Source organism: Pipra filicauda, unplaced genomic scaffold (genome assembly GCF_003945595.2).
Source record: "Pipra filicauda isolate LSUMZ 115617 unplaced genomic scaffold, ASM394559v2 scaffold45_size4122338_pilon, whole genome shotgun sequence".
Classification (NCBI taxonomy): Eukaryota; Metazoa; Chordata; class Aves; order Passeriformes; family Pipridae; genus Pipra; species Pipra filicauda.
Window position 1 is genome coordinate 3380138 of NW_024104598.1, and position 17077 is coordinate 3397214.

Genomic DNA, 17077 nt, shown 5'->3' on the forward strand with positions numbered 1-17077 from the left:
CATTAGAGCCTAATAATGCTGCTTCCTTCCAGAGGGAGTCACTAGAAAGTAATTTATTTCTTCAGTGTGCAACTGGAGGTACTAATTTGTCACAGGCCTGTGCACGCTGGTGCCGCGGCCTTCGTTGTCCCAGGCACAAGGGGCTGAGGTGGTGACCCAAAAAGCCTATTCCTGCTGCCAGCCTGGTCCTGATTGTTCCTGACTAACTCAGACGCCACACACAGGCCCACAGGACGTATAAGGCCCTGCTTTGAGCTGGAATTCGTACAGTGTGTGTGAGGTATCAAAAGCCACAATTCTGCTGCCTCCCCGTATTAGCGTCAGCGAGAGGCTGCAGGGAGAGCACCACTATCAGCTGCATTCTTTCACCTCCTGGGCCATGGGCAGCTCTAGTTTTCAGACATGCTTTCCTTCCCCCCCCACCCCCCCGCCCTGCTTTTCTCTATTGTTGTGTCTTTCCCATCGAGGGAATTCACCCCCAAGTTCAGATCACACACACTCAGGAGATGCGGCGGAGCATCGGCCCTTTGTGAGCGTGTGAAGGATGCTTTCCTTGACCTGCCAGAGAACATATTTTGCTTGATGAGAAAGAATGCCAGGCCAAATTCCTCCCTACTGTAAGCAGGCTGCTGGAAGTGGATGTGCATCGGGGATGAGCATGGCCTACTTTGGCTGGTGGAAGGGTCTCCTAAGCAGATGACACTGTTTACAATGCATTGGCTGCTTTTGCTGTTCCCTTAAGTGATGGTGGGTGTTTATACCAAACAATGCAAATAGGAAGTCATTTGTTTGTGAGGGCCTAATCCTGAAGCCCTTATTTGGTGGTTACTGAGGTTAAATTCAGCCTTTACTCAGATAAACTCCAGTCGAAATCACAAGGAGTTTGCCACAGTGAGGACAAGAAGAGCACTGTGGGAGTGCTCTGTTTGTTTTTGGCCAAGGCACAAAGATGCTGTAGGTTAAAACACATACTGAAGCAAACAGAGGCACACAATGACTGTCTATATGCATGCACTATACGTGTGCACACGGACACAATTGCACACTAATCTAATCAATACATTCATTTCTTATTAGAGCATAATTACACATCCCAGGAGGCTGGAACAGAAAAGTCCCATTAACCCCTCATGCCCTTTTCGGCTTTCCTCTGCCTTTCCATCTAACAGACCTCTGCGTCACTCCACTCATTAGCAGTTACTGTCTATGACATTGTTACATAAATAAGGATGTCGACCTGTCAGAATGGGTCACCCAATTCAAGGGTGATGATAAATATCTGTCCCTCTGAATTAGGCTAAAGACACCAGAGTACAGGACAGCTACTGTTGATTATTGGATAGTTAATGTATAGAGGACAAAAGGTGCTGAGGCCTGGTCACTTTTTGGATCATTAATATGGATTTAGGCCTATTGTTAAAAAAAAAATAATACACATGCACACACAAAACTAGGTTAGCAAGAACGTGCATAACTTTCAATTTGGGATAGAATGTATGGATGGTGGGTAGACTCATGGTGCTGAAGGTGTGGCTTTTACATAAAATTGATGGTGCTTTTAGGTAAGCAAACACAATACTTTGAGGCCAGGCTGAAAGCAGTTTATGCTCCTCTGTGCTTACTAACGCAGGGCAAGTAAAAGGCATATGAATGCCTTTAAATAAGCAAAAATATCTCTGGGAAGAGGAATATGCAATAAAGCATATTCAGTTCCAAGGCAGCCAGAGAGATGCTGCTGAGATGTAGCTCATGGTATTGCCATGATTCTTTGCTCAAACCCTGTTTTATTTTCAAAACACCTTTTTCTACCTAAGTAATAAAGGGACTGGAGAGTACCTATAACCCCAACTCACTCATTTAGTGGTTATTATCTTCTGGCACTAGTGACAGATTATCCCTTGCAGGTAGTGCTGAAGTGTGAGGCAACACACTACTTTGATTTTAATAGCAGATAATGCAAAAACATCAAGGCAGTTTGTAGACAGAGGCTCTTGCCATTCCAAATAAGAATGAATGAGGACTCTTTTCCAAAAGACTCAATGCTGTAGCTCTCTAAAAAATGTTAAGTGCCCAGCACAACACCCCTTGGGATTTGTTTATCTGAAAGTCTAATCTCAGCACCCACAACTTTCCCTGAATTCCACATCCCACAGGATCTGACGGTCGTATCACTGCCTAGAATTTATTACAATGATTTTCTCTGGATGGCAGATCCAGTCTGACAGGGAACAAAGTGTCCTGTGAGGAAGTCAATGTAGGTACAGGATGTCTTCACAGAGTCAGACCCCTCAGTTAGTTTTACTCCACTTGTTCCTACTCTGTGCAGTGTTACATCCTTTGTGGTCCTGCCACTGAGCTGCAAGAAACTTGGCTACAAGTCTACAGAAAAAGGCATTAGGAAGAAATTCTTCCTTGTGAGAGTGGTGAGGCCCTGGTACAGGTTGCCCAGAGAAGCTGTGGCTGTGCCATCCCTGGAGGTGTCCAAGGCCAGGTTGGACAGGGCTTGGAGCAACCTGGGATAGTGGAGAGTGTCCCTGCCCATGGTGGGAGGTTGGAACTGGATGATCTTTAAAGTTCTTTCCAACTCAAACTGTTTTAGGATCTATAATTCTTCTAGAGCAAGGCTCTGAAGGATGATGATACCAGCCCACGCTCCAACTCAGTAGTGCAAGGTTTCTGTAATTTGCTCTGTTTCCCTGTTCCTCGTTTCCTCTGCCCTGAGGGAGCAACTGTTTCAAGGAGTATCCCTGTTTCCCTGGCTCACTGATGCATGGAAAAGTTCTGCTCGTTATTCTAGTCAGAAAATTCAGTCTCACTGAAGGTGCCAGACAGCAATTTTCTGAGCACAGGAGGATCAACAAGTCAACTCAAGTCTGCTGAGACACCATGACAGACTTGAATTGCTGATTTGAGTAGGGACTGTGAGTTCTGGCTTGCTGGAGAACATTCCCACCTTTATCTAGGTTCAGCTATACAGATCTGGAAAAAGACAAGGCAGACTGATCAGAAATAGGAATTCCTACAGCCCCAGGATTTCCCTTGCTAGGGTAAAACTCTAGCAGCCCTTTGGGAAATTGTATTTGTGTTGAATCAGTGTCGGGGCACAGGGAAATCAGAGCAGATGTGTCTGTCCTTCAGCTTAATGGGACTGTCCTTTTAACTTGAGATATAAATGGCTCATTAAAAAGGTGTGAGGGAGGGAAGGAGCAGAAAGAAATAAGACAGAATAGTGTCCCATAGCAGAAATATTTTAAAAAATGGAAGAAAATGTTCACTGGGGAAAACACCTACCTGCATCTTCAGCTTCAAACTCTGGAGCAAGGAGCTGTAGTATCCCCATCCCAGAGGCCTTTGGATTTCAGTGGCAGAGGAAATGTAAGTTTTCAGACCCTCTGTGGCAAAAGATCATAGCATCATAGAATCATTAAGGCTAGAAAAGACCTCTAAGATCACTGAGTCCCAACCATTAAATGTGGTCAAATGTCCTCCACAGTGTCTGCAAATATGACAAGAGCTTTGTAAGGAACATGTCAATCCTCTCGTGACATTTTGTCTGGCAACTCAAATTCTACAGCAGCCCCTAAAGCTTGACTTAAGGGAGAAACTCTGGAGCTGGTCTGTGGTGGCAGATTTATATCCTAAGTGGGTGAGACCCACAAGGAAATGTCTAATGTGTCCTGTACCTGAATTGTATATCAGCAAAAGATACCGAAAAGGTTTAGAAACATGCTGTTCCCAAATCTGTATTTCCCCATTCAAACTGCAGTCACACATACCACTTGATTCAACTGCACTAGATTCTACTGGTTTGGGATTATTATTAGTAAGATTGATACTCCTCTATATAACCAATTTTTAGAATTAATTTTCCAGAACAGATTTGTCTGTGAAATAATCTGCAGATGTGTTGCTGCTGGAATATACACTTTCTCTGCAGACTTAAGCTTTTGGGGTCTAAAAGCTGAACAAAAAAAAAGAAACCCAAAAGTTAACCTTTTGGTATCATTATAACAACTAAAATTTGAAGATGTTTCTGCCTGAGATACCATCAACATATATTTTAATATATGTTAAGGGTGATGTTATAAGAAAGACAAGGTTTTTGCATGGCTTGGAACTTCACATTGCAGTAAAGAGTAATATCTCTATTTTTTAAAGGCATAGACCTGTCAGTGTTCTGACTGATATCAGACATCCTCAGATATCAACACCTGTTCCATTATAATGACAGATTTGATAGTCTGTGGGAAATATGTAAAAACCATAATTTGGAAAAAAATACCCCAAATTACATTTTTTTTTAAATTTGGTTATTTCCTAAATATTTCACAGGACCAGCATGGCTTTATTAGCTTGATGCCTGTCAGAAACCAGTGAGAACCACGTCAAAATAGAAGTTAGAGAATGAAAATATATTTCTTGCCTTTTTAAAGTTGATTGTAAAAACCCTTGTGCATACACACATGCTACATTTATAAAAATAATTCCTAACACCCACTAAAAAAGTCTAATCATAACATCCCAAATATGTGGCCAATATATATGGGATTATTTTGCAGCAGTGGGTTAAGCATATTGCTGGCAAAGAACCCCAGGACACACTGATATAAATTCACAGAAATAGTGCTTGCTAATGCAGTAAATGACGACAGCTGCTGTAACTGCTGAACTCAAAGGGAGCTCTATCCAAGAATAATGAATATTTCCCATTGCATTTCAGAAGTGCATGCTCTGCACATGTGGGTTTGGGTCATAACTCAGTCAGCCCTGTGTATCCCCCCGTTTACTGCACGGTAACGTCGAGGTGAATTAATTAAAGGGCTGTGCACACACTTGGCATGAGAAGTCCAGTAAGGCACCCAAGGGATCCAACCCCTTGGCACAGCCATGGGCCAGGCACCCCTGGCTCACCCCAGGCTGCTGAGGGCAATGGCACTGCTGCCATGACCTGCCTGGGCCAGGAAGGTTCTATTCAGCTTCTCTTGCAGCCCCTTAACATCCACCCATCTGTACCGGTGCTTTTTGTGCTGTGACCACCTTTCCAACAGGAACTGGACTGAGATCACTGGCTTATTCCAGTCTAGCCACTGAAAGGCTGCCTGTTTATTAAAACCATACTCTCTGTGAAATGCATCTTTGTCCGTGAAACGGCACGGCCATTACATAATAAGTTTGTGATTTATGCTTGTCAGATAGTGTGTTTGCAGTAGGCAAAGCACTAGAGCTTGAGGGATCAGGATTTGTTAGCCCAGGGCTGTCCATCTCCAGGTGCTTTCATGCTTGCTTGCTTCATTGAAACACGGTAATTGATGGGACTTAGCTTCTTGGAGCGTGAACAGCACCGTGTCTGCCATTGGATGACCCAAACCAGCAGCAGTAGTGTAAAATACATCAGAAGCATCTAAAGCACCTGGACACCTGTCAGAGTGACGTGGGAATCTACCTGGGTTATCTGCAGAGCTCAGGAATTGGTAGCAGTCTAGCTTTGGCAGGATGGAGCACGGTGAACATCGTTAATTTACCCAGCTCAGAAGCCCTCGAAGCTGTGGTTCCGCAAACATTTTTCTCTGTGGCACTTTTGGCTCCAGCCAAGTCATGCTGCCACCATCCAGGGCTGTTTGTGGTAGGCCCTACACTGCCCTCTTTGTTCTGCATGGACATGGAGGGGTGGCAGGAGCATGGGATCAGGCAGTGGTGAGCCAGAGTGGACATCGCCTGCTGACTCCATGTCCTGGAGAAATGTGTGTGTAACCACAACCCCGGGACCAGGATGAATAAGCTTATGTGAAAGTCTGTGACTAAATCCTTCTGGAAAATAGGCTTTAGGCTCTTTCAAAACTGCTGCCCACTGCCAGTAGGGACTAGATGTCTTAAAGAAAGGCAAAAGGCTGTTTAATCTGTTCCTTTAAGTGCATATCATCATCTACCAAAGAAATCACCGGCAGAGGTGCTGTTAACTGGAAGATGTGAACTTTCTCAGCAAGTAAGTGATGGCCATAAAGATTACACTGCCCTCTCTAAAGTGGTTCCTGGTGTTAATCTAATCAGTGCCAAGTACAGTAGCTTCTGATCTGTGCCAAGAACCTCTTGCTCCTATTACCTGGGTTAAGCCTATTCCCTGAGTGTCAAAAAGTAATATTCTGTAAGTATTGAAGCTGAAGCAAAATATGAAAAAGCGAGTGTGTTACAGGAATAGGAGAATAGGGCTATTTTAGGAATATGTTTACGGGAAAGAGGGCTGTTCGTTGTATCAGTTTATCTGAAAATTGGAATGGTAAAATGTCCTTTGCCCATTTGTTTGTGTGTTGTCAAAGGGTGTGTGCAATGCAGGAGAGCAGCAAACAAAACTGAATTCCTGTGAGTAGATTATCCACCATGAATTACTCAAGAGCCCCATACCAGCTAAGTCACAAATACTAGTGTACACAGACATGCATGTAACCAGTGTGATATCACCCAATGTCACTTAGGTGTGATGCAATAAATTGCCTAAATGACTCCAGGTAAGTGTGCAAAACCCCCTCTGCCTCCAGCTCCATGTTTTACACCTTGAAAATGTTCATTTGCAAGTTTGCCCCTAAGTGGCACATGCAAAATCTTCCACTCTGGCACTAAATCCTAGGAATTAGGCACAGAAATCAGGTAGAGAAGAAAACAAACCTCCTGCCTCCTACCATCCGTTTGGCAGAGGCAGGTGACAGGAGGCTGATACTGATTGGCCTTTTTGCAACCAAAATCTGCCATTCATCACAATCCCTGTGATAAGAAGGACATTTTTCCTCCTGGATGACCGAATTCCAGGACCAGGACAGCAGGTCTTGGACAGGAATGGCCACGCACTGTGGTGGTTTTCCTGGCAGGCCTCGAGCAGGGCCAGCCAGCAACACCAGACAGGAGTGACATCACAAGCTTTCACCAAAAAAACACAAGCCAAACTGTTGACAGAGAGATGCTGAAGCCTTTGTAATGCCTACAGCCAAGCCTGCCCCACGCTGTGATCTCATCAGATGTCATGTGCTAACTCAGTCCTTCAATGGGAGGCTTTCAGAGTGTGTATGGGAGGCACTGGTGGGGAGTAAGTGGCATATTTTCTTCTGAATAAGGCTTAAACTCACTACAGGGAGTTTAACTACTCTGCCCACAGTGGACACCGTAGGTGCCTACTCCAGTAACAGTCTTGCTGTTAAATTCTTCTGTTGCTGTGGCCATTTTTCCATCGTTTTTGCAAAAGTGCAGGTGATAATGTAATTAATGACAGCACTTCTTGTGGCAGTGGAAGTAGACGGGGTGGATCTCATGCCTACACCATCCAGGACAGGTGTGCAGTCAGGAAACAGAGGGACATGGTGTTCCCCACATCAGGCAGTCCCCATTTTGGGCCAGGGTTGTGGGAAGTGTGACATGAAAAGGGCAAAGACCATGAGAGAAGAAAGCAGGAGCAACAGGCATGTCCTGAGGCTGTGGGGAAGACACAGTGAAGGCAGAATGACTGATCCTCACTGTAGGAAATGTGTATGACAGAACCAGAGTGGATCAGCAATTAGAAAATAAGCAAAGACAAAAATCTGAGCCCTTTTCCAGGCTGTCGAGCCAAGTTCTTTCAGGAACAGATTCCATTTACATCCATCAGACTGCAATATGTGATTTCCATTGCTGAATTACAGTTTTCTGCCCTCAAACATGTGGCCCATGTCCCCCTGACCCCACCAGGAACACAGTTGCACAGCCTCTGTCATAGCTGGTTTGCCACATTGGGCTGGCAGGATTTCCAGATTTGGGATAGAAAGTTTCTGCTCCATGACCCCATCTTCTTGCAGCCCTTTTGGTATGTGCAGAAGGACATCCTTTCCCAGCAGTCATTCACACCAGTGGAACTCTCATTAACTCACCAAAATGCAGATCAACCCCTTAGACTTGGGTTTGTTCTGAGTTAATTTTCATGGATACACCTTTTACCAGCAGGTAGGATGCACAGACTTGCAGGATCTATGACCGTCCTTCTGGACTACCATAGAAATTTTGGAAACAAAAGACATTTTTTAAATAAGTGAAGGATCATATCCAGCTATTAAAAAACCAGCATCATGAATTTAAAATTTATTAATATTGTGTTCTACTTTCATTTTGGTAAACTTCCTGTGAGGAACCAGATATGTACACATGCAGAGATTTATGTACATGTGCATGTGTGTAAATACACATACATATATGTGTGTATATTCCAGATTGTGTGGCATGCATGTATGTTTTCTTGAAACACATATGAAGTGTCAGTGTGTTTGTAGAACATTCCATAAGGTGTTTTGCAGTTTCCCAATGATATGTCATTACTGATGATTTATTCACCTCACAGAAGTGCTTACAGAACCAAACCAAAAGAGGGATGAGATTGGGTTAAGCCACCTTCCAATGGCTCCCACTTTGATGCAAACGCTCTAGAGAGGAGGTAAAGAGAAAGTGAGGTGTAAGAACTCCAAAGCAGACAAGTGATTTAACTAAATTTTGGTGGCCTGACTGATACCTTTTGATTCTCACTGGATTCATCAGTGTGATGAATTGTGTATCAGCAACAGAATATGGCTGAAACAGTGTTATTACAGACTGCCCTGGTGCTCAGTTCTGCAGGGCCCCAAGCACTCGGTGGCAGCCTTCAGAAACTCCTGCTCTGCTGGATTTCAGAGTCCTGACGTTGAATTTACTCTGCCTGTGCTGGGATCAGATCTGGCAAGCACCATGTTTTGCCCTCAGCACTCAGTTCAAGGCCCCTCTGAAGTTCCAAAGACATGAGCTGCGTTTTATTCCCATTATTCCTCGTTTTCACACGCTTGTTCCCATCCAGGTTCCGGAAGAAGCTTCAAGAGGAAGTGCCAGAATCTTATTAGGGAAAGATTGTTGTGCTTTTGCTCCTCGAGGGGGCCTGGCAAGATGTAAAATCAGCAGCTGCAGAGGGCTGAGAGGTGAGGGAAGCAGACAAGATGGAAAAGTGAATAGGAAGGAGAAAAAGTGTAAAAGAGGTACAGTGCATGGGAACTGCAGGAAATGAAAGGAGAAAGGAAATGACTGATGAGGCAGAATTTGGGTCTTCTCTGGTTCTCAGCGTTACAATATCCCTGTCTGCATTTGTCACATCATTTAACAGTGACCTGGAAATGATTATTTTTATTGCATTTATGCTTTTCATCGCTTGCTGATGATTTACAGTGAAAGCTTAAAAGAGTTCACAGCTTGATTTTTTTTTTTAATGTACTCATTGTTGTTGTTCTGTATCTCAAGCTTTTTGTGTACACAGAATTCTTGCCAGCACAGTTAAATTAGTTTAGATGGACCTTGATATGTTGATGTTCAATCCTATATCTACAGAAACCCAAACCCTCATCAGCATCTGCTTTTGTCAATGCAGTCATTCTCAACAGCTCTACCTTCTGTCCTAAGAAATACTCAAACTGGCTTTCAAAATGTCAAGAAGACAGAGACGAGGGAAGTGGAGAGTGGAACTTTACAGGCAATACTTACAAATGTTAAATAAAAAGGGGGAAGGGGGGGGAGAGGATTTTTTTCCCCTGCCTCAATTCCCTTTGCAGTTCACCTTTAAAGGAAAACATTTTTTTAATGCACATGTATTAATGTGCTCATGTTCAGTTATGATTGTTGTTTAATGAGTAGGATATTCATTGCATTTAAGCACTTTGAGCTCACAGAAACAGCTGGAAAAATATTATTAGGCAGAAGTGAAGAAACAAGCATGTATGTGTGTGTTTATGTGTTTCTGTGTCTGTGCACATGTAAATTAAACTCCACCCAGCACATTATCTGGGAGAGGGCCCTCCCAGGGACATGGATGACATACATGCATGATGGATTTAAAATAACAGAGCGAGAGGTGGAAATAAATCCAGAGATCAAACAGAAACAGAAGAGAAGAAAGGGAACAAACTAAGAGGAAGTTATGCTAAAAAACTGGCTCTATTCCATATTAATTATTCAGATTTCCAGATTAAGACCAATCAATTTTATTATTTCTTTTTTTTGCTCTTTCATTGGAAACAGATACACCCCAATTCAAAGAGATGTTCGAACATGTGCTTAACTTTAAACATTTAAGTAATCCTAGTGAAGCTGTTGTACTGAGTATTCAGAAAAGCCACAATTAATAAAGACATTTACTGTAGTTAAAAAGATCAATACGTTTTATGTTAGTGGAGAGGGGAAAATAGCTATTACATTTGTATATATTTAATTCTATATGTGAAGAAGAGCAAGCTTGTATCAAAACCATGAGTGAGAAGCTTAAAATTGCAGAAAAATAGCAGAACCATAAGGAGATCAGGCAGACCTGGACCCACCAGCCTCATTTTTTAATACATTAGGAAGAAAACCTGACAAATACTAATATGTTTCAGTAGCTTAAGATAGTAGAATGATAAGATAAAAGGGATAAAATTGTCTTTATTTCAGAAAAAACACCATATATTATATTAAATATAGGGACCATTCAAAGTTTTCCTTTCCAACAGTAATAAGTTCTAACAGGAGTTTCTATTAAACATAAACTACTGAAATCAGAGTTAAGATCAAAATAATCCCAAATCTGTACCCAGGAATTTTAAAGGAGCACAGTGGTTTTCTGGAGTGCCAGTGCATGCAGGAGATACCAAGTGGGTACGAGCTTCCAAAAAAACTAAATGACAAACAGCATCCATGATTATATGAAAAGGAAGCTGTCAAATAGGGATGTTAAAGGCAGGGTACTTCTGCTTTTCCATAGAATAAGAGAGTGGAGATTAAGGTGGATAATCTATTGCTGCATTGCTGAAAATTTTGAATTCAAAGAGCAGATGCTCTGAAATACATGCCCTGGTATGAGTCCATTTAGGAGACCCCATGGAATACATTGTCCTGGAAATAGAACTGTGGGATGAATGTCCTCACACTTATGTCTAACTTTCTTTTCTCAGAATCCAACTGTGTAAAGTGGCTTCATACTCGATATATTGAACTTCGTATGTCCTGACATGTATTTTTAAATATGTACATTAAACATGTATTTCCTTATGCAAAGCCAAACTCTGAGACCGTGACTTGAGCTGAATCCTCCTTTGGAAATTTGGTCTTGGATGAGCCGAGTGCAGTCTCCCAGATCCATAAAATTAAACATATAATCTTTGATCTAAACCAACACAAGCTCAATAACGAGAAACCAGTGGTTTCCACCTGTACAATGATGGAATAGATGCTGGTGCTCATCTCTTTTGTTCCCAGTTTTGATGCACAACTAGTGCATCTATTATTTTATTTAAAAATCGTGTACCATAAAAACTAAGCTGTCTATAAAGCACTTGCTAATGGCCCGTGGAGAACTAATTAGCCAACAGTATTTTTCACATGCATACACCATATTACTTTATTACACCATATTACTTTATTACCTCAGTACCTTCCAACTTTTAAATAGTTGTCATTCTGGGAACAGCACAGTGAGAGGAGCTTTTGTTACAGCGCAAGTGAAAACCATTTCATTGCTTTTTGGTTGTTTCTCAACTGCACCATCATTCATTCTTGCTAACCATCATGATATGTAGATCACTGATATTCCTTCACTTGCAAACTTCAGTGAATACTTGATCAGACCTTCAGGAGCTAAAATATTTTTCTCCTCTATGTTAAAAGAGAAATGAGTGAGTCAAAAGCTGATGGTGTCTTCTATGGTCCTTCCCAAAATCTGATAATTGAAGCAGGGAATAATTCATGTTTCTCATCTCCTTCCTCACTTCCTTGAATGAAACCACATTGATTTTTAAGCAGCTTGAAATATAAAATTTTATATGGAGACATCAGGAAAATGGGGATCAGACTGTGTAGGTAAAGAGCTGTATAACACATTATTGCTTGAGGTGCATGAATTTAGGTTTCTAAATAGGCTTCTGTTTTCTTTTGAAGAAAGGAGAAAAAAAGGCAAAAATACTATTACTAGGAGATAAATCTAAATGTGCAACAGCAGAGAAAATAAATACTGTCATTAATTCAGTGGCATCTTCACTGATTATATGAACTTGGGTTGAAAAGAGAACGTTCATAAAATTAGAGCTTTTCCTTTGTACCTGCACTGTGAGACTGGCTCTAGGTTTCCAGATAAATTAAACACCTCCCAAAAAAACTTTCTGTGGGTGCAGACAGCTCACAGCAAGGCGACCCTGAATTTTTTTTTTTTTCAGAACCTACTGTCTGTCACAAAACTCACGGGACTTGAAAAAAACCCCACAAGTAACCCAAAGATTCAGTGTAAGAATTACAGTTGGCTGTTCAAGCCTCTAATTGCCTGGTGTCCTTGGCAAGAACAAACACAGAGCTGTGTCATTTGATATCCTGAACCATAACCTGCCATAATCCATACTCTTTAATCCCTTGTATAGCTGTCGCTATGTCATCAGAGTTTATTTTAAAATGGTATTCTTCAGTCCTAATCTCATTCCCAATCATTCATATTAATGTCAGAATTAGGGTGAATTAGGGCATTATTTGCCTCATATGTGACACTTAAGTGATTGTAAGTAATTGCATAGGAGAGGAGGGAGCATTAAATGTGAATGGCACATACAGTATGAGAAATGGAAGAGACCAATATGAAACTTCTAATAGAAATAACTTCAGCAGAACTTTCCCACAGGCAACAGAACTCTGATATTTTTAGCTGTTTGAGGCCAATGTATGTTAAGAATAGCATTCACTGCAGTGGGAAAATACACAATTTCTATTATGGGGCAGTCAGAATAACAACATACTGATGATACACTGGTATAAAATATGTAATTATCTAGTGTGCAAAGGAATAAATCACATAAACTGTTTACAGTAGGAATTGTGAAAGGACAATGACACATTGTTGTCTTCTTTGCGTAGCAAGGGTAAAGTTTGGCTTCTAAAATTGCAAAATCTAATTTGTGGTGTTTATGTGATGCTTCCTGCAAGAAGACTCTGATAAGATTTTTTTTATTATTATTATTTCTAATAAATCAGGTTAGATATTAGCTTGGTTAAAATGGGAGGTAGAATTGGTTAAAATTAGAAAGATGTTAGCTTGGATAACATTCTTCATGTTGTATCATTAGTCTAAAATTACACAGAATAGTCCTCCTTTCCCATGCAGCTCAGATAACTGCAATTTTACTTCTAGAACCATTACTGTATTGTAATTAATAGGCTGCAAAATTCACAACCATTCCCAAAGTGAAGTCAGAACTCTTGTAGAGCTGTGCATGGAGTGATTATTCTTATTACAGAACTATCAGCCCATCATATTAATAATTATTAATAATGCAGAGAACAAAGGCATTGTGTGTCCTCATGTATCATCATATATAAAAATAGTTTTAATTGATAAGCCCCGTCTGTTCTGTGTGCTATTGTTGTATCACTGTAAGTTGTAAAAATAGGGTGAAATCAATATTTTTTATCTGTCCTCCTTGGTAGCAAAGAAAGACCTAAGCTTCAGGATTAGTGGGCAGATATGAGGAGGATTTCTTTCTTTGTGATACAAATCTGTATTAATTGATTTTCCTTGATGTGGATTAATTGCAGCTCTTTATTAGGAATAATATTACAAATAAACTATAGGCAAGTATAGATTGCTAAGCCTAGATTTCAACTGAATGAGGCTAATCAATACCTAAGTCTGTAATTCAAAGCAATTCATTAAGGCCTCGGGAAAAGCTAAATAATATGTGTGAGAAATGTCTCATCTGGAGCCTCGGAGGAGTTTCTCCCTAAACAGAATAAGTACATTTGTAATACATAATTATTGCAGATTAATCTTGCTCAAATGCTTCTCCCTCACCAGCCCTGGCACTGAGGGTGTGGAGAACATGGATGGGCCAGAGCCCCTCACCGCGTTTACCAGCGGGTGCTCCAGTCAGGAGAGGGGCACAAGTGTGATGAGGGGTGGCTGAGGGAGCTGGGGGGGCTCAGTCTGGAGAAAAGGAGGCTCAGGGGGGACCTTCTCACTCTCTACAACCCCCTGAAAAGAGTTTGTAGCCAGGTGGGGGTTGGTCTCTTCTCCCAGGTAACGAGCGATAGAACAAGAGCAAGTGGCTTTGAGTTGCATCAGGGTAGGTTTAGATTTGATGTCAGTGAAAATTTCTTCATGGAAAGGGTTGCCAGGCGTTGGAAGAGTGGTGGACTCCCCCTCCCTGCAGGGATTTAAAAGCCATGTAGATGTGGCACCGGGGGACATGGTTTAGTGGTGGCTTTGGCAGTGGTTGGACCCAGTGATCTTGGAGGGCTTTTCCGAGCTAAGTGATTCTATGATTCCATTCTTTGACTCCATCATGGTATAGCAGGTACATTCTGTGGCTTGTAGGTCATTAAAACCTTTCCTTTGCTATTTTGTTTTGTGATTTCAGACAGACAGTAGACCCGAGGTTGAAGTCAGCCAACAGCAGAGCTTAGTGCTTCTGTTCATTCTCATTCTTCGTGCACAGCCACACAGGAAGCTCAGCAATGTCTGTGTTACCATTGCTGTAGACAACAATTTGGGAGTCTGTGACAGCTCTGAAGCTGTTCGGTCCCTGATTGCACTGGTCCATCGCTCTTGCTCTCAGCTCAGTCAAATGGACAGTTCAGCTGCAGATCTTAAGCATCCATTTAAAGTTAAATACTTTAGCAAACATTATTAAAATTGTTACTGGTAGCCAGCCTTCAGGAAACTTTAGTGACCTGTAGTGAGTGTTTATTATGCAAGGTGAATTTTGGGGTTCTGTGACTGAAGAGCTTCCAGAATATAAATTGTATCATAGAAGAAGGGGAGTGGCTGTAGCACCTGAGTAATGTGATTGCCCTAATACGTGAGACAAATCCCAGGTTTAGAAGCACCAAATGTAAAACCTGGGAGAAAACACCAGTGCAACAGCAGTGAGCAGAAAAGATACATTTCAGAATTATGTTGTAATGAGTATATTTTGAAAATATGGTCATCCTGGACATGGCTGTGGATGGGACAGAAACAGACTTCAAGGACATACTAGTAGGTCTGACTGGTTCAAATTTTAGCATTTACCAAATTCATGAACATCTTTAAAACTGCAAAGGAGATGCATTTGCTTCAGCAGTCCCACCAGCGCTGCACTTAACGAAATGTTTCCTTTCTGTTGCTTCAGAAACTTGGTTTTAGAGCTAGAAATCCCAAACTCTTAGGGCAAGTCCCAGGTTTCAGCGAGGTTACAGCAGGGATAATAAATGCAAATGATTTCTGCCAGGAAAACCACGAACACAGCTTTCTCCAGTGTGGAATAAGCCGGGCTAAACATTCTACCAGCTCTCCAATGTGCATATTCTGTTCACCAATGCTGCTACTGCCATAAGTCGTGTCTTTTTTCTTTTTGTTCTCTTTGCCTAGGCTGCTATCTGTCTTCTTGATCCCACCTTGATTTCCAGTGCTGGAGCCTGTGTATCCCCAGTGAAGATTCCTCCAGTGAGTTTAACTCTCATTGTGAAGATACCACAGTCTATCAACTCATGAACAGTGAAGGTAAACTAACCAGGATTTAACTTGGTTAAATGACTTGACTTTGGCTTCTGATTCCCATATACACTAGTTTGTCCCTGTATTAAGTATTGTTTTGACAGGTAAATTATCTAATTCAGAGTAGCTGGTACCTGAATAAACTAATTCCAGGAAGACTTAGCATGATTTGGGGCTGATTTTCTGCATGCTATGGTCCCTTTTCACTACTGTGTGGGAAATACTGATACTAAGCATATTTCATTGCTATAGAAATGATGCCCTACAGAATTGCATCGTGAAAGAGGCTAGAGGATAGAAATTTCTTGCTTTTTCTCATTCATTTATATGTCTTATTATCTTGCCCCTTTGACAATTCCATGTTGCTTCAGTGGCAGCACCACAAATAAAAGCCTAAATCTGAAGACATGTGGAAACGGGAGGGCATAAAATGCATCCAGGACAAACTGCTCTTGCATTTGACAGCTAACAAAGCCAAGAGAATAAACATCATCATAAGTCAATGTGCCCTCTATCTGGCTTAGATTATCTGGTGGCCATCTGAATAAACTCTCAGCTGAAGCAGGAAGCCCTGGGACTAGATCTTTCACCTTCCTTTGATTGTGATTTTCCAATTGTTTTCATTTTTCAGTGACGCCAGCACCCTTGTTCATTGATGTTCCATTTTGGCCTTGATTGTGCCAGATCCACCCAGCGAAGTCTGAAGCCAAGAACAAACAGGGCCTCTAAAAGAGAGGCTTTCCTTGAGGCATCCTTATACATCAAGGTCCTGAAGTGTGATGCAGACAGTGCTGCAGTTTTGTGTAAGCAGTGTTTAGACAGGCTTCTCCAAGTTCATCGGGCTTCTTGAATAGGGGGAAATAGTATATGTGCATGTGCACACTTGCTCAAAATCGAGGATATCAGCAACAGAAATGTTACTGTGAAAACACACTGAAATGTGTCCTTTTTTCTTTTTTTTTTCCAAACTAGAGATTTTGCTCATTTTCGAGTCTCTGTTAGACTGGTAGTGCCATGAAAAGTGGAACAGTGTAGCAATGCAGCAAGTTCATCTCTCTTCTTTTCTCTTCTTCTCTCTTCTTCTCTCCCCTCCTCTCCGCTCCTCTCTTCTCCTCTTCTGGTTTTTAAGTGCTCATGATTTATGGGATGTACTGCCCAGGTGTAGGTGTGTATCACCAGCCAAAGACAGAGATAACATGCCAGCAAGTCCAGCACAGAGATTTCTCATCTCTTCTGTTGGTTTTGGTTCACTGTCAGCCACTGGGCTGTCCTGGGGAGCATGGTTTGCTCGTGTGTGATGAAGGAGAGAAAGATGCACATTGCTCATATTTATCCTTCCCATCTGACCAAAACTCATTATCCTTTGGGAACAAAAGTTGACATAAGTGTTAGGAAGGCTGGACTTTCTTAACCTTACATGTCTCCTGTCCATTTTAGGCCTGGGTATGGTTGGCAAGGAAAGCAAACCAGTGTCACCGCATCTGTTTTTCTTGTGCAAACATTTCGACTGCACAGGGGTTGCCAGTTTGGCACTCAACATTAACATTAAAGTTTAGAGGGGAA

At 41.7% G+C, this 17077-nt stretch overlaps 1 long non-coding RNA gene across 1 annotated transcript in view; it reads left to right on the plus strand.

Moving 5' to 3' along the window:
* LOC113993911 overlaps positions 1 to 16472 on the plus strand; it is an 89510-nt gene extending 73038 nt beyond the window's left edge. Inside the window, exons 3-4 of the long non-coding RNA XR_003542821.2 lie at positions 15389 to 15520; positions 16146 to 16472. This is a non-coding gene — a long non-coding RNA (uncharacterized LOC113993911). The remainder of the gene's footprint in view (positions 1 to 15388; positions 15521 to 16145) is intronic.
* The last annotated feature ends 605 nt before the right edge of the window (positions 16473 to 17077 follow it).